General features: G+C 39.5%; 1 protein-coding gene across 1 annotated transcript in view; it reads right to left on the bottom strand.

Annotated features, from left to right (window-relative positions):
• The window catches only part of ROR1 (receptor tyrosine kinase like orphan receptor 1), a 232,369-nt gene that overhangs the window by 189,126 nt on the left and 24,155 nt on the right, over window positions 1-19,088 (bottom strand). The window lies entirely within an intron of this gene.

Below are 19,088 nucleotides of genomic sequence, written 5' to 3'. Positions count from 1 at the left end.
CACCTGCATCTCATTTCTGTGAGAAAGAGAACTTCAAGCCCATTATGAACTCATCCCTTGGTATAGATTTAATCAGCATAATGATTTTGTCTGGGTGAAGGGAAGGGGGAAGAAGTTACTCTCTTCTTTGTGAAAGTATGGGAAAATTCAATGCCTGGTTGGCAGATCTTCTGGAAGAGTCTGGAAACTGGAACTTTGGGTGTAAAATCCAAAGGAACAGAAGTTATTTTGCTTAGTCTAGTTTTCTCTTAGGAGAGTGCTACACTCATTTGCTGGCTATGTTCTGAAACTATCCTGAATATATGCCAGCAGAAGGTGGCTAGCTTGCTTATTTTCTTGAGGTTTTGTTCTATAATTGCTCTTGTTTTAGACTGTTTTTATATCTGTTGAAACTGGTTTTGAAGTTTTGTTCTTTTTTACTTTTTCACCATCTTTAAGCAAAGCAAAGTGTGCCGCTTATATACCACCCCATACTGCTTAAAGCTCCCTCTGGGTGGTTTACAATTTGGTTATGCAGGCTACACACTGCCCCTCCCCTAGCAAGCATGGTATGCAATTTACAGACCTCAGAAGGATGGAAGGTTGAGTCAACCTTGACCTGCCTTCCTGAACCCAGGACCAAACTCAGGTTATTAACAGGGTCCTGACTGCAGTACTGCAGTTCAATCACTGTGCCACAAGGCTCTCTCTTTAATAGAATATAACATTTTTACAATTATTGGATTCTTTCAGAGCGAGAGTGTTGTTGGTACTTAAAACTAGGCCTTGCCTTTATCATCTACAAGGAGCATGTGCATTTGTGGGTGTAGTGGGATTCCTACATAACAGGGTTGGAGTACGAGTCAAAGCACTTAACCTTTTAGATTTTTGGTAACTGCCTAGAAGCACTGCTTAGACAGGGCAGACTAAGGTGATGGGAGGGTACCAGGAAGGAAGATTTTCCCCAGCCGTCAGCAGACTGGACCCTCCTAAATGTCAGCCATACAGGGACAAGCAGTGTGTCTCAATGGTTAGTTTGGGTCTTTCTCACATGCAGAACCTTGGCAAGTCCCACTGATTCAACAGTTCCACTTTAGCTGTGACTAGGAACTGGATTTAGCCCAAGGGTTCTCCAGCTTTCCCATGAAAACTACAGGAAGCTAGTTGTGCAAAATACACATATAGTCCACATATGGCTGTACAATAATTTCATTAGTTTTCGCTGCATGCACAGTTGAGCGATTATTAGAGGCTGAAGTTGTCCCTGGCACTTGTGGCCTGAATCTATCGTTATTTTTTCTCTCCTGAATTTGTACCTCAAGTGATTCTAGTCATTAACATTTTAAAAGCAGTGTATGCAGTGCCAGCTGAGGCAGAGTGCAGAAAGAGAAGCCAAGGAAGACTTCCAGGAATTAAGAAGCAGGGCTCCTATTGCCATATAAAGTTTAAAAAATATATATCCATAGGGGATCTATTCCATGAGCTAGCATTAATGCTTGAAACCATGGATAGTGGCAAACACTATATGTAACATATAAGGAGGCAGACAAAGACAACAAGGTCTGCCCCGTTGTATGTAGTATATAGGGCTGAAAACTAGCAGGATAGGTCAGTGGTTTAGGTATCTGGCTGCGGCACCAGAGGTTGGGGGGTTTGATTCCCCACTGTGCCTCTAATGAGTACAGCCAGCTTGTGTTGCCTTGTCCCAGCTAAAGCTGCTAGTCCCTGCTAAAGTAGACCCACTTAGTTAGTGGGACTTGTCAAAGGAATGGTAGGCCACTTCTGAGTATTGTCTAACTGGAAAATCCTGAAAAGTGTTGCCATAAATCAGAATTGACTGGAAGGCTCATGATTATTATTAAACCATGGATAACTGATCCCACAGATACAGGCGTCCTATTGTAAAACCAAGTGCTATAGCCAGAAAAAGCAATGTTGTGGAAACTAAGCAAATATATGTAATTTACATCACAAGTACAATATGCAGAAGAACAGAACTCTCTCTCTCTCTCTGTGTGTGTGTGTGTGTGAGTGAGTGAGTGAGAGAGAGAGACAGAGAGATAGAGATCAAATGTTTAAAATCTATAAAATAATCCACATATATACTGTATAGACACACACTGTTTATCTGAATTTTCTGCCAGTGTAATTCGATACAAACAGCTGTCATTCAATATTAAATCCATTTTTTTCTCTGATTTCAGAAATACACACATTATTAAAGATATGGAAACCTTTTCCTTAACTGAGGATGAATATGGGATGTATGTATAGAAAAGGACAGCCTCCTTAGGGGGAAAAAAAAAGAAACACTCTATGACAAGGTTCCCTCCAAGATGCATGACTGCGCAAGCGTGTGCAACTCCACCCCCCTCCACACAGATTTCCTCCTCCTCTGCGTATGCACAGCAATTGTTCCTCGCCCCTTTCATTCCCTTTCATTCCAGTTGCAATGGAAACCCATGTGGGGGGGGGGGACAGAGTTGTGTTGGGGATTGGGCCCACTCAGTGGGGCTGAAAATTAGAGGGATCATGGCTCTATGATAAACTCATTAGCTCAGTGAAAGAGATATGAATAACTGAGAGAGAAACTCAATACGAAAGACTGAAAGCTTCCTATGTACTCTATGTACTGTAACACATGGATGAGTTTGTGCTAGCTGTAACAACAGAACAATGAACAAAAAGGATAGGTTGTAATCTAGGATCGTATGAGTTTGGTCAGTGCCCAAATGGGAAAACACCATATTTACCACCTTTCGTTCCATCATGGACAACATGGGTGAAATAAATTTACCAAACAGAAACATAAAAAATTGCAGGGAGGGGACACTGGCAAGGGCTCTGCACATGTGTGAAAAGAGCACTGCTTTCCAAGCACTTGAGTAGTTTCAAGTATACATCTGAAAATGAACATTCCAGTGTTTTCTTTACAGCTGCTTTTCTCATCTGTTTTTATCACTCTTGGTATGTAGGTATCATTATCAAAATAACCTTATGGTGCACAACCAATAGTGAAGAAGGCAGTTGCATCAAATAGTGTCAACAAAGTATTTGGAGAAAAAAGTTTTAGTTTATATTGGATTGGCAGCAAGCAACTAGTCCTTCCCCACTTTATTTGGCAGTAACCAACTCTCTTCACGGGTCCAGGAATTTTCTCTTCTGGCAGCATGACAGACATGCCCTTTGGCTCTATATTCCTATCCCCCTCTTGTAAATGCCAGGTTTTTCAATCCAGGGCTCTTCTTACAGCAGAACGATTAAGAACTGAGAACACCACTTCATGGTAGTACATTAAAAACCTCCCTCTTCAGGAAACTGCCTGCTCCATAATTCTTCCAGATCCACAAAAAAAAAAGCCATGGCTGACATAAAGGGCTCTTCGATGCATATTAGAGTATATATTCAGTTCATATGTGGCACTAGGCAAGCTTGTTAGGCCCAGCTGTTACCATACATCTCATATGGAAAACTATGGCCCTTCATGTCTTACTGGACTACAATCTCCATCAGCTCTAGGCAACATAGCTAATGAGGAGTGATTATGTTAGTTCTATGCTAGCATCTGTAGGTCCAGACTTGCCCACTCCTGCTTACATAAGCAATATCTCAGAGTAGAACAGCACTTTGTTGGGACTACTACACACTGAAAGAGAACTGGAAGTTGTGGACAGGATTGCATCCTATCCACTATTTTCCAATCATGAAATCGAAGCTTCTTAGGAACCAGCTAGAGAACCTTGACGTGTGAACATCCAAGTTGCTAGGTGGAACAGATGGTTTCTAGGAAAGGGTATGCCATGTATTTTGAAAGGCACTCTCGTTAAAACGGACAAAACCAAAACGATCTGGGCAGACACTCCAAATATGCACACAGATCATGGAACAAAGCCTTGTTCTCTCTCCCTTTCCCAAATAAAGGACCAGTGCCGGCTTGGTTTCTTTATCTGTTTTGGCATGGGGCTCATATCACAATTATTTTCCTAGACAAGCCTTCCGCAACCTTGCAGCCTCCAGATGCAACTGATGGTAGATCCCAGCAAGTGCTGTATTGATGGGAATTGTAGTCCAGCATTCCCAGCACTCATCCAAATTAAGCAAAGCTGGTCTAGACTGATGTACATATCATCTGTAAACAATGTGTCTCTGAGTGGAGTTCACACCAGCTAAGCAGTTCTATTATTTATACAGTGGTGCCTCGACTTATGACCATAATCCATTCCAGAAGATGGGCGTAACTCAAAATGGTTGTAAGTCAAAGCACCATTTCCCATAGGAATGCATTGGAATGCAATTAATCTGTTCCAGACAAAAATAATAATCACAAAAAAACCCACAAAAAAACCACTCCAAGCCCCATCAGAACACCGTGGGGCTGAGGGAAAAAATAAAAAACACCCCCCTAGCCAGCCCCATCGGAATGCAATGGGGCTGGGGAAAAACACACACCATAAAAAATATCAGAGCACAGAAACATAAGCCCCCCGACTTAAACCCACCCTGCAAAACCCTGTAAATGTACTCGACCAAAAGCAGCAGCACCAGGCAGTCCGAAGCCTCTCTGCAAACACGCACACACTAACTGTTGGGGCAAAAGAGCTACAAAGAAGCTCTTCACTGACCAACAGTTAGCCTTCTAATTTGAATTCCCCGCCTTTTCCCCCCTGCCTCTTTTGTTTGCAACTCGAAGCGCTGGCCACAAGTTGAAGCAAAAATTTGCAGCCGGAGCGGGTCACAACTCAAAATGGTCGTATGTCAGGACGTTCGTAAGTCGAGGCACCACTGTATATGAGAATACATATTGTCAATGTACCCTCTGTCCTAACTCCCATATAGAATATGTTCATATTAGGTTATTCTAATGTGTTATGCCACTACTAAGCCATTCAAAAAAATAAATTCACACTAGAAATTTCATTAGGATTCTTTTGTTCACTGGTTTGCTAACTACCAGGACTACAGCATCTCCCATGGCATGTTCAGTCCAGTTCTATGTAAAATATTTCCCCCAGTACTACCACTGATTTCTATGGGATTTGGATCCCCACTGGCAAATCTGTATCTGGTCTAAGCCAGATGCAAACTGGTTGAATGTTCATGTGACTGTATGCTTTTCTATTCACAAAGTTACTTCCATACCGAAAATAAAATGTAACAATGATTTGGGGAAAGGATCAAAGCAGCTAGTCATGAAAGGTCAACTTAGAGTTCACCATGATATAATTCTGAAACAGGTTTTCTATAATGAGAACATCATGGGTAATCATTTTGGTTTTTAAAAAAAAAGACCTTGAAGCTTGACCCCTTTCCAAAACACCTTTGATATTTTAGGCCTGCTCTGACAACCAGCTCCTTCATGTAGGGACCAGCACTATAGTCACAGCAAACAAATTTTTAAATACGTAATTTAGAAGTGTTAAACAGGACTATTAATTTACAATTAATTTTACAAACTCCCTTGTTCCAATACAACTACTGTACATGCATTTTCCCCTTCAAATCTCTTTTGCTTGAAGCAGAAAGAAAATTTTTCTAACTAATTATATTCATATTATATAGTATCAGCCAAATCTAACTCTGGGTCTGTTCCAAGACCACCAGTAGGTTTTAAATTACTTCAAAGTGTTTGTTTTTTTTTTAAAAAAATAGCAACTGAAATGTCTATAAAAGAAATAAACAATAAACAGAATGGGTGAATGGGGGTGGGCACAAACATTTGACGCAAAGAGTTTGGGGGAAAGGGATGAATCCTACTTGACAGAAGACAAGAAAGAGAACAAGAAAGAGAATATTCCCTAAAATAATAAGCGTATTCTACTGATCGTGGCAGTCTGCATTAATTGAAAAACATGCCAGTTGGTTCTCATAGAGTATTTCCTCAGTTTCATTTGCTTTAAATTCTACAATAAAGACAAATGGCTTTGGAAAATGAAATCAAAGTGTGCTGCTTATATACTGGCCCACAGCACTTAAAGCACTCGTTGGGCGGTTTACCATTTTATTATGCGGGCTACACACTGCACAAGTTGGGGACTCAATTTACTGGCCCCAAAAGGATGGAAAGCTGAGACAACCATGAGCCCCTCAGGATCAAATTCGGGTCTTGACTGCAATACTGCAGTTTAACCACTGTGCCAGGTGGCTTCTTTGTGGCACAAGTGGTTAAACACTAAAGATATGTTTAATACTGATATATAACTAAAGAAAGAACAGGCAATATACAAAACATTCATCAACATTTTTCAACTAGCATATACTATAAACTGGATAGTGTCACATGTACTACTCTACCATGATTTATTCTGTTAACTTATCATCAGTCTACATATGGCAGATTTCAGAGAAACAGACACCAGAAAAAGTAAATGTAAAAACAAACAAACAAGCATCGTGGAACCTCTGAGCTTACCAGATTTATTTTAGTGCAAGCTTTCATTCATGTAGTCCATTTCTCCAGACACACTGTGTCTATACATTTGAAGAAATGGGCTGCATCCATGAAAGCTCATTCTAAATCAAATATGTTAGTCTCCAAGGTGGCATAATACTTTTGTTTTTGCTAGCATACATATAATTCCCTTCATGTACGGGCTATCTTTATAGAATTCCTTCATGCATGAATTGGCCCTCATCTAAATTTTGGAAGTATTAAATATTAGGCACAATAATAAGTCTTTCTGAGTATCATTCTTGGAATTCAGAGAAGCCTATCCTGTTCTAGACCTTGTGACCTATGTAGTAATCAATGGTGTAATGTGTGATCCAATATATATCTCAAGTTGTTGGTTAAAAACCTATACAATCAGCACTCCTGAGAAAGGATACCATTTTAGCTATTTGACTGTAATGGCACTTTATGATTTGAATGTCAATGTCAAACACTGGTTGTATTAAAGAGCTGCCCAAACCTACCTGAGTTAAGTGCTATGTCATACCAGCATCAGATACAAAGAACTTGTGGCTTTTCAGAAGTTGTTGTGCTCCAGCTCTCATCAAGCTTAACCAATATAAATAGTGTACAGGGATCATGAGAGAATCCACAGAATCTGGAGTGTCATATTCCCTGCCTTGGCACCACACTACTAACTTGAACTGCTGATGCACAGTCAATCTAGATGTCACAACAGAGAAGTATATGGGAAGTATGATCAAGAAATCTGATACTTCTAAAACAATGCTTGGATTGAGGGGAATTAAATCATACACTCTTGCCTGTGTTACCTCTTACTCCCTCCTGCCTCTTTTCTCACAGTCAGCTTACTTCTGGAACTGGAATCCGCCTAGAGGAAAAGTCCCTAGGTCAAACAAGGTCTCCCAGGTCAATCCCAAGTAGATCCTGCAGTAGAACTATTGTTGTTAGCCACCCAGAGTAGACCTTGGCAAAATATCATTCATTCATTCATTCATTCATTCATTCATTCATTCATTCATTCATTCATTCATTCATTCATTCGATAGATAGATAGATAGATAGATAGATAGATAGATAGATAGATAGATAGATAGATAGATAGATAGATAGATAGATAGATAGATAGATAGATAGATAGATAGATAGATAGATAGATAGATAGATAGATAGATAGAACTACATGAATCCTCACCTTTTCAAGGTAGGCATATGTGCCTTATGCATGAGGCTGGTTATGACATCAATCCCTTCTACAGACCAAGCTACATGTGACACTACTGTATAGCCTCAAACTGGATGGATTTTTTTAAAGACTAAATAGCAAACCCTGGGGAGCTAATTAGGATCCCAGTCATAGCACTTTCCTCCCCATCATGAGCAAAACAAAAAGCTGATTTCTACAAAGCTGCTCTTGAGTGCAGAATCAAAATTCCCATTGACATCACAGACCAAAATCCCCACTGACATGAAGAAGGCACCTATACAGCATGACCTGATGCCATCAGACTTCAAATCTTACTGATCATCATATTTTCTCTTTGCCTGGTAAAACTGCAATAACTTTTCACTTACCGTAATTTGCTGGTTCTAGTTCTGATTATTTAAATTGTCACTGTATGAAAAGAGGATAGATTTACAAAAATATTTAATGCCTGCATAGGAAGAAAGGTTCATAACTTCACAGGGCACAAGAATAGCCTGTTGCTCAGTGGCCGTAAATATGAATTCAAGCATGAGCATAAAACCCTAGAAAGTAAAAGCAACACAAGGATATTTATGGCAATTGGAAAGGCAGTTGCTGCTTTATCTATTATCAGTGGTTCCCACAGGAAAAATTTGTATTATGGATGACCTGTGCACAAAATTATGCAAAAGAGGAGGAAGAAATGAGAAAAACACCTGTGCGGAGGGGAAAGAACCAGTAGCTGTAATGCTGTTCTACTACTTTCCAGCAATCAAGAACAGACAAACACAGCCAGGTTGCCCCATCAGCTATACCTTCTGGGAACAACTTAATTGGATGTGACTGTAATATGTTTGATAATGAACACTGTGTAAAAAATCTTCGTGGTGGTCCAGTAAGGTAAAATTTATAGCGCAGAGCATACTGTTGGAGCTAGAAGTCTGGATTCTACTGGTTTCCCACCCCCTCTTTTTCTTTGGTGGGTGTGCTGTTTAGGACTGATGCCCAAAAGCCATGGCCCAAGATTAGGCAAATGACAGAAAAAAGGGACGATCACAAAAACACATCTGCATATATCAGTGGTTGCCAACATGTTTGGGGGGGAAATGTTTGTCGATATTTGTACTCTCGTATTCAAAAAATATTGACAGGAGGGCCTGACATGCTCTGGTCCATGGGGTCATGAAGAGTCTGACACGACTTAACGACTAAACAACAACAATTTTAAAATTACTTTCATTTTGCTGTTCATCAAAGCAAACTTCTCTATAAGGAGAGTTAACACTTTGCTCAGCAAGAAAAGCCATTTGGAATCACCAGTTCTTGCTTTCTATCATCAATGGCAGTGACCTCTAATCTTTAGCGGGTATGGCTGCTGTTCGATAGCTGGGTTTTTTGCCTCTTGGCCTCTACATCACAACCAATTGACAAAAGAACTTCCTTGCCTCCACAGCATATTAACAATTTTCACAACCTGAATCAAAAATATGAGAGACGAAAACTTGCCCTTATCTTCACTTCAAAAACCTACCCCAGGACTGCTACGACATTTCACATTATAGGGTGATTATGAACATGCGTACAGAAATCAGTTCCATTTAAAAGTTAATTGGGGCCTCCAAAACAATCAGTTTTAGGATCTGAGTTGGATGCTATTCAATTCAAAGATTTTTTTTTTTTAAATGATTTTGCTTGGTTTCTAAATAATGGCATCCCTCTGTTTTTTTTTTACTTGACTTTTTGACTTTAACCTCATCTCCTCCTCCCTGAGATGCATATTTTAAAGTCTAACAACTGCTTTTTCTGTGTAAGTGCAATTTTAGCTCATTTTTCAAATAGAGAAATATCATATACTTCTAGTATGTTAGATTTATTTGTGTGTCAGCTTGCTCCTATGGAGCTGCATGTGCTAAAAGCCTATAGCAAGTTTGAAGGAACAATTTTATTCCTCCTTTTGGGCCAGAATCTTTGAAAGTTTGTGTGTTCTACAGTGCCTTTTTGGTGGCCAAATGAAGATTAGGTGACTAGCTCAGTGGTTTAGGTATCTAGCTGCAGAGTCAAAGGCTGGGAGTTTGATTCCCCACTGTGCCTCCTGTGAGTAGAGCCAGCCTGTGTGGCCTTGGGAAAACTGCATAGTCCCAGACTGTCCCCAGAAGAAGGGACTGATAAAGCACTTCTGAATATTCTTTATCTCATAATACCTGAAACGTGTTGCCATAAATCAGAATTGACTTGACAGCACATGATTATTAATAAAGATTATAATCTCAATATGTATTTTGCTGACATGGCTAAGTTTTTTAATATGTAAATAAAAAACTGTTTCCAGAAGTCTTTACACAAGTAAGCAATTCTTTGTATGGAAAAAATAGCTTGTACTTTGTGGCCGGCAAACTCAGGAATATGGTAAGCAAGGAGGGATATGATAATAGTATGCAGTTTATGAATAAAGTAGAGAAACATCAACTTTTCTCTCTCCCATAATAGTAAAATCCAGAGTCATCCACTAAAGCTGAATGGGTAGAGAGTCCAGACTGATAAAAGGGAGTACATCACACAGTGCATAAAAGTGGAGTATGCCAAGAAATAGTTATAGTTATGAACTAGAGAGGTGGACATAACGAGGGTCCAACTCCCTGGGGCCAGACCATCCACTCACCTTCCACTGTTGCTGCAAGCTCTGCACTCCCTTCCTATTGCTCCGGAGTTCGCGGTCTGTAAGCCACTCTTCGACCTTGCAGCGAGGCTCGTCCTCCTACCTACCTCCAGGAGTGGCTCGCAGACCACAAGCTCCGGAGCAATAGGAAGGGAGTGCAGAGCCCACAGCAACAGCGGAAGGTGGGTGAACCCTCATTATGTCCACCTGTGTGGAGATATTCGTATACAAATTCCCCCATCTCTATTATGAACCTGAATACATTTTCAATGAGATTGGACACATTCATGGAAGATAGTGCTACCAATGGCTTCCAGTCATGATGGACATAACTTCATTCCACTGTTGGAGGTGACTATTATGTGACTGTATATCAGTCCTGTTAGCTTTATGTCATTCTTGTGAGCTTCCCATAGACAACTGGTGGACTCTGTGTTAAAAGAATACTAGACTAGAAAGGCCTTTGATTTAATCCAGCATAGTTTTTATGTCTGTTCAAAGTGACTCAGGACAGCTCCACCTCACACTCAAGAAGATGTATGTCTTTGCATGGAGAAGACTGAGAGATAACTTCCTCGGGTTCCCTTTACCTGATCTGACATGTGCTGACCTTTCATCAATCTTAGATTGCAATCTTAGGGTTGCTGGTGTCATTTCTTCCCTTCTCGCACCTTCTGTCTTGTCCCACATGGACAAGACACCTTGCCTTCTTTCTCTAGAGAATAAAGGGGCAGCCATGACTCCTGACATCTCAAACACAGTTAGAACAACTTCTACCACCTTTCCTATTACAAGTGTACTTCCGTAATAAACATGCAATTTCTCATTCTGAGTTTGAAAGGGCTGGACCCACACGTTAACACTGCTTCTGTGCCACTGTGTACTTACTCTCCAACAAGCTCAACAGTATTTGTTGCAATACCATTAATATGTTGTTCTATTATAAATACATTCCAGTAAGGCCAACCAAAAAGTCACAAAAAAAGAGTAAAACTCTATATGCTACAGACTTTAGATATACTATACATTCATGCAATGGTTAGCATTTACAGCAGGGTCACTGGCTTTCTGCTTTCACTGACATGGACAGAAATAGAGATAGCAGTATCAGTCTCTTTTTCCTTTTTAAAGTTTCAAATAATTTTATTAGGAAGTCTTCTCCATCCTTTTTTCCAACAGTATTTTAAAAAAAAACCCATGTGAATTATTTCTCCATGTTTTTTTTAAAAAAACTACATTTTGCATGTATTTTTCCTTACAACATGCACTTCTCTATGCATTTTATACTAACAACATGCACATTTTGAGACAGTATGTATAGCTTTTGAATAGAGAACTGTATCATAAAACTTGGACATATGCAAAAACTGAAGGGTAACTGTGTTCTAGTAAGTTTACAATATAAATCTGTCTGGTTTGAGAAGTATAAATCAGTCTGGTTTGCTGAAAAGTGCAGACCAACCCAAATATACCATCCAGAGAGAACATTACAACATTTACTGTATAACACATCACTTCATTCTAACACCTCTTGTAGAGTTTCATCTAATTTTGTGTGTGTTCCAGGGTTACAATATAACACAAACAAACAAAACAAAGTAATAAATCTTTCACTGACTTTTAGGAATGGAGTTGCTGAATTAATGCCATTTTGGATTATGTTTTGGCAGGAGGACAAGCAGGCTTCTGATGCAGGTGGTCTGCTATGAAACATTGGGAGTCCTGGAAGATTTTAATTATGGATGCATGTCCCAAGCCAACCATCACTAAATATCTCACATAGCTATAAAATGACAAAATATTGGTTTAGAACCAATCTCCCCCAAGCAAAATAAAAAAGCTGAAGATGGAACAAATGTTTACAAACACTTATTTACTGAGATATGTGAAATACAGGCTCAGCGGAACTCACAAGGAAAGAATTAAGAGCAGACAGAAGCATTACGTACCCTTCTTACTAAAAGTTCCTCTTAAAATTTCCTGTTCCGCTTACAAATCCAAGCATTCATGACCTCATAAGAACATAGTTCACTTAAAAAAACTTGTTGAATGAGGTTTAAACTCAGGTGAATTGATGTCAGCTGTATTTAATGTAGTGCGGTTAACTTACAGTTTAGCTTGGCATATTCCTTATAGATGCTCATGTCCAAAGTGTACCACTATAGAGAACTCTATTCTAAAACCTCTTACAAAAGATAACACATTTAATTTGTTCCAATAATTTGAGCTGCATAAGATAAATTGTAATTTGTAAACAAGGGCTGAATAGCAGGCTAAAGTCTTACTGGGGATTTACATCAGCGATTGAGCGGCAGCAAATTGCTGCTAATAAACAAGCTTCCACTCATATTTCTTCTTGGATGCCAAGTCACAAGATTGGCATGTAACAAGCAATGCAAGTAGTGACTCAAGAGAAATTCACCACTGTGATGTACACAATTACAGTTATATCTATGTAATTTCTGCTAGTATAAAACAAAACCTGAAATCAAATTCAGTGTTTTCTGTGGCCAGGGGGCATAGCTTTAGGCCAAAAACACTTGTCAATATTTTGAATAGCAATTCGAAACAAAATGATGTTTTTAAATGATCATGTATCTGTCCATCTCCATCCATCCAGCTGCAGGACAGAAAACAAAGATTCTTATTGAATCTAAGGGCAATCAGATGGTGTCCACAGAAGATCTCCAATTAAGATATTAATTACAGCAAAATTATAAAGCCGCCTTGCACTTGTAAGTCATTGTTACAGACATATACAATAATCTCTGTAGGGAATCTGCTCTGGAAGAAAAAGCACATTGAACTTTCATAATTAAGACCCATTTTGAATCCCAGGCTCCATTTTTGAATGCAGAAGTAGCTGCCCTCATCAGACTTGTAACTACGACTTACCATCCCTTTTGCTTGGAAACATCTTGGGACAGTAAACTAGTAAAGTTCTCTTCAACCATGGAAGTAAGCAGGCACCTCCTTGATGCACACTTTTTGAGATTCATGTCTTTCTCATTCAGATTCATCAGAATCAGTTGTCCATATCAGAACACAATATAAATGTTTAAAAGGGCTTTGCTGTCTTTGTAAAATTATTAAATATTTACATCAATATTTCATGGTATAAAACAATATTTAAGCTGACACTTAAGGTCTGGGAAATCACAACAAAGCACATTTGTGCAGACACTTCCCCATAGTAGTTGATTCTGAAGAAGACCCCCCCCAAGTTAGAAAAATGGGTTTTGCCAGCTCTCTGATAAGCTGTGCCACTCATTTTTTGAAGCCGGCGTCCTCTGTAGAACAGCTCAACTCTTCTTATTGGACACTTGAGTGGAAGGTTACTCTGAAGAGCCCCAACAGCCTATTTGCCAACACTTGACAGGATGACAAGAGCCAGTCCCCTCAAAACCCACCATGCTGCCTTATTTCACCAAGAAAGCAGCAGAATTTCCAGTGCTTGTGGGGCACTCCTATCCTAGTGCATAATTTTTTTGTAGTGGGAGAGAAAGAAGTCTCTCTAGCAGCTACGTACATGCACTATTCAGCTGGCCAGTCTGAGCAGTCCACTGGGCTAGTCTGAGCAGTCCACATGCTTTGAGATGCACACCAGAGTCATGGCTGGTGGCTTCCTCAAGGAACTATACTCTCCTGCTGTAACGTACACAGATTTTCCAAAGACTGGCTCTGGTGTTTGCACTTTTTAAATACAGAAAAGGGGCAGGATCTGTTCCCAGTCATTCCAGAATACTGGATGCATAATATAGAGCTCAAGTTACAGAAAGTCAGATTTTTGTTAAGTATCAGAAAAACCTCCTGTTAGAGCAGTATGGCAATAGAAACAATTACTTTGGGAGGTGGTGAGCAATACTGTAGGCATTCAAAAGAAAGTTAAATAGCCATCTGTGAAATACATTTTACTTGGATTCTAGGATGTTGGACTCAGTGGCCTTATAAGCCCCTTCCAACTCCATTACTCTATGAATCTGTGAATTTAGATGTCAGTGTTATAAGCCTCAGTTAGCTCTAGCAATAACTAATGCAGATGATCCAACTGACTCATTTTTTTTCAGTGAACAGCAATTAAGACTCTTCTTAGAGAAGTGAATGCTGGAATTCTGCCAATAAGAATTCAGAAAAATTACTTCTGGGGGACTATATCTGCTAGAATCCTTTAGCCTGCATGCCCACTGCTCATTCTGATTGAGAAACTGTGGGAGTTCTAAACCTTCAAAAGTAACATTTTCAAGTTCTCAACATTTAAGACCATCTGAGCCAGAGACCTAAACAGTTTCCATTTGTAGGAACGTACATACACCATACTCTGAGAGCAAGGAAAACCAAAACAAAGCAAAAAAAAAACCCTCCATAGTTTAGAAATCAGGAATCTTGCCCTTATTTTATTTATATTTTATTGGAAGGTTAATCCCCTAAATATTAAAAATGACACCAGAATATAGAACAAGTACCGTATTTTTCGCTCCATAAGACGCACCTTTCCATAAGACGCACCAATTTTTTAGGAGAAGAAAACAGGAAAATATAATCTTTCTTCACTCCATAAGACGCACAGACTTTCCACCCCCTGTTTTGTGGGGGGGAAAGTGCGTCTTATGGTGGGAAAAATACGGTATATTACTGGAAGGAAGGAAGGAAGGAAGGAAGGAAGGAAGGAAGGAAGGAAGGAAGGAAGGAACTGTATTTTCTCCCTGTTGATTCCTTTTTCTTATAGGAAAGCATCATAAGATTCACTGCTCAGTACTGATGGATCTAACATTAAGCAGAGCGACCAACAAACTCCAATATTCTAATGATGCTTCAGACTCTTCTGGGAGTCTGCCAAACTGTAAACAATGTAAACTTATGTAGACTTCCAACACAGAATTAAGTAACTGTTTTCTAGAAATACAAACCAATTTACACTGGACAAATGTAAGCTTTCCAAGATACTGACAATATTTAACCAGTATGAAATTGTAGGAAAATCTTAATGAAAAAAATTAATGATGAACATAACTCATTCACACAAACTTTGTACCACCTCAAGAAGAGAAGCATTATGAGACCCACCATGTACCATGAACAAATACCGTGGTAGAGAGACATGTATAGTCAAGTCTTTGTGGGGAGAATAGACAAGACACACAGAGATCATTCTCTTCCACATAAGGAATACTTTCTTTCCAATTGAGCATACCATAATAAGTGACACTTAAGCCCCAAAGCCCTTATTTATATACCTGCATGAATCATTATGAATAGAAAGCAACCACTACAAGTATAAAGAGTAATCATTTGACCTTCTACTATTTTTTTTTCCATCCTCAGTTCATACACCTAGGCATACCTCCCAGGAGTTAAGTTTCAGAGAATAGAGAGAAATCTGTTCCCAAGTTTTATACATAGCATAGCATAAAGACATGGTTAATCTTACCAACTGCATGCAAATAATTAACACAGCACCAGAGTCAGCAGATACTGACTGCAAGCCACATGAGAACCTCTGGTTGACAGAAATCCTTCCTCCTTATAAAACATCCATAAGCATGAGTGCTACTGCTTACCATCTAGCTCTGTACACAAGGTTACACTAGGATTATGGAGCAACAGATTTAACTTTTATTATTTTTATAATAATTTCCCAAATATGAGTGAAGCTCTTCAGGTTGCATGTCTCGGCGGTGGCTCCTGGCTGTTGGAACAATCTCCCTCCGGAGATTCGCGCGGCCCCTACGCTGGGCATCTTTAAAACCCAATTAAAAACATGGTTGTTCATTCAGGCCTTCTCTCCAGCCAATTCTTGATTTTCTTATTATTATTTTTCCTATTTTTAGTTTATTGTAGTTGTTTTGTATTATGCATGTATTTGTTGTGTTTTATTGTTTAATTTTATATTGGAAGCCGCCTAGAGTGGTCCACTGGTCCAGATAGGCGGGGTATAAATCAAATAAATAAATAATAAAATAAATAAATAAATAAATAAATAAATAAATAAATAAATAAATAAATAAATAAATAAATCAATCAATCAATCAATCAATCAATCAATCAAATAAATCAAATAAATCAAATAAACAAATAAATAAATGTATGTCTAGCTTGATCAATCAGTTAGACTATCTGAGTTTGTTTTCCTAATTACATTCTTAAAAACATGTCTCCATTGAATTGGATAGTGCATTCTTCATTTACTGTAATTTTTTTTAATAAGGACCCATAGAAGTTGCAGATCCGCATTGCCATCTTCATAGAGCCATTTGCTATTTGCTTTTATATAGGAAGGGATGCCTTTTCTAAGATGCCTAATGTGACATATCTCTTTGACTCAAAATCAATTACAGCTGCTTTTATCAATATGCAAATTTACCTGATAGCTCAATTAGGTAACAAGAATTTATGATTAATAAATTATAATTTCTTTCTTTGAGTTGCAGCCCTCAATGATTACTACTACTGTTATTCTTTGCTTAGTATCGTAGGCAGAAAAGAAAAGCATTCTTTTTCTTCATTGTATAGGTAAGCCTGGAACATACTGGGTCTACATTCTACCCAGCTCCTCCAGCCTACAAGAATAAAAGGATGTATCCTGAATACTATCCACAAACCATCACGTATTGGCTGAAATCCTGCTGATGCCACGTAATGTTGATGATGCTTGAGTAACTTTGAGTAACTGCCAATAATTTATACATAAACCCTTAATCGCTTTAAAATTTAGAATTAATATTTTGGTCTGCAGTCCTAGTGATACCACAAACAATCAAATCATTATAACAGCACCAGTAAGAGAGATCCAAAAGGACTAAAGGAAAAGTTGGGATACTGTAGGGGATTTATATTAAGAAGAAATCCAAATACAGGGATTTGTTTTTCCTCCTCCACCACCACCCCTTATCTTTTGTGTATTTTCACAGCTTTTCTATGGTTTTAATTAAGATATGTTTACACAAGTTCCTTTTGTTTCAAAAGTTCTTTTGAAAACTCACAGAAATCTTCTTCATTCTTCAAACTATGGGCTGATTTGCATCAGGAGACTCTCTACACCTCACCTTCCAGCAGATTAGTCAATTTGCTTGCATTTTCCTTTGAGACTATTTGGTTTGCACCCCTGTTATAATCTACGGTGCAGATGCATATTTCTGAACAAATTTATGTAATTGGAAAAAATTAAACTGCAGCATGTTTAAAATTTGGGGAGGATGGGCTGGCTCTTTTTGCTTCTATAACCATGGTTTCCAATTTGTCTGCAGGTGTGTTAGGTGTCATCAGGTTGGAAACAATTTACAGTGGCCTTAAGGGGATATTCAAGGTAAGTGAGATATTTAAACAGTAATTTCACCAGTGTCAGCTCCTACTCCAAGTGAGTTTCCATGGCCAAGTGGACATTTGAACCCAGGTCTCCAGAGTCCCAGACTATCATACTATCCACTACACTACACTGGGTATCTCCAGCTATATGATACGGAAGATCTGGTTTTCCAGGTGTTCACAGCTCAGGTGTCTCACTTTCCTTTACATTAAGAGAGTCCTGCCTTCACTACTTCAAAAAGTACGTAACTCGTTGCCCAAAAAAAGTGTTTGGTTTGTCTAATTTGTATCTCATAGAAATATTTGTTTAGTGACTCTGTTTGAAAGTTGTTATTACTGTAATTTGAATGACTACAGATGGGGGTATTCGTATACCAATATGAATATCCCCCCACAGGTGCAGATAACCACTCATGATTCTGCCACTGCTGCAAGCAGTGCTTTCCTATCACTCCGTTGCTTGTGATGGATTATTCACTCCTGGCAGAAGGCGGGATGACAAGCCTCTCTGCCAGGTCGCAGAGTGGCTAATCCATCATGAGCTATGGAGTGATAGGAAGGGATTGCAGAGCTCATGGCAGTGGCAAAATCATGAGTGGACAGTTATCTGCACCTGTGGGGGATATTTGTATACGAATACAAATACCTCCATCTCTACTTATATAAACCATTTTAGAAATAACAGGTCCATAACTTTGTTTTTATGAACAGAATTGTGAAGGGGTCCCAGAGGGTCTTAGGATCAGGCCACACACACCCATACTTTCTACCCTGCATCATTCGCTGGTGATATTTCCAGGGCCATCCCATTGCTGGAAGGTGGCCACACTGCTGGTGTGAAGCCACTCAGTCACCAGTGGAGACAGAAGAAGGGAAGATGACAGGAGGGGCTCACACAGAGAGTTCAGAGGTTGGGGAATCTTCCAGAAAGCGCAAGACTCATGGAGTGGGGGTCTGAAAGACCCAGAAGGGAAGAGGGAGATTTCAAGAGTATAAAGGGGGAGAGACGGCAGTAAGGGGGAGGACTGGTGGTAGCAGACAATGGAAGAGGAGTAGGAGAAGGCAGAAGAGGATGACAAAGGGGATAGTTGGGTGGACAGGCTGGAATGGCCCCAGCCTGAGCCCATCAAAGGAAGTGCTACAAGTCTTGAGAGACAGTTGGCCAAAGGAGGCAACAACAGCCAGCAGTAGAACCAGATCTGACAACTCCTACTCTTGCACAGTTGCAACAGTAGAGGCAGAGGCAAGTCAACCGGCTCCAACAACTGAAAGCTGAGGTGCAGAGTGTCCAGTATATGACCTCCTCTAGTAGCAGAGGATGGAGACAAGAACAATAAACTTCCAGAGAATTGCTTCCCATCCTTGGACCCAAAGACTTAAGAGTTGGACTGACTGAGGCTGACTAAAAGAGGACTTGAACTGTTAAAGCAGTATGGAGTTACCTTGTTGGTTCTGTTAATAAAGTTAAGTTACAAAAGATGCTTCTACTCCAGCCCATATGTCAAAATCTGTGGGACCCTTCAGTGCCCCCTTCCGCATGGAGGACCTGGGAACAT

This window comes from Pogona vitticeps, chromosome 4 (genome assembly GCF_051106095.1).
Source record: "Pogona vitticeps strain Pit_001003342236 chromosome 4, PviZW2.1, whole genome shotgun sequence".
Taxonomy (NCBI): Eukaryota; Metazoa; Chordata; class Lepidosauria; order Squamata; family Agamidae; genus Pogona; species Pogona vitticeps.
The sequence above is the reverse complement of the archived record's forward strand: the minus strand, read 5'-3'. Positions and strand labels throughout refer to the sequence as shown.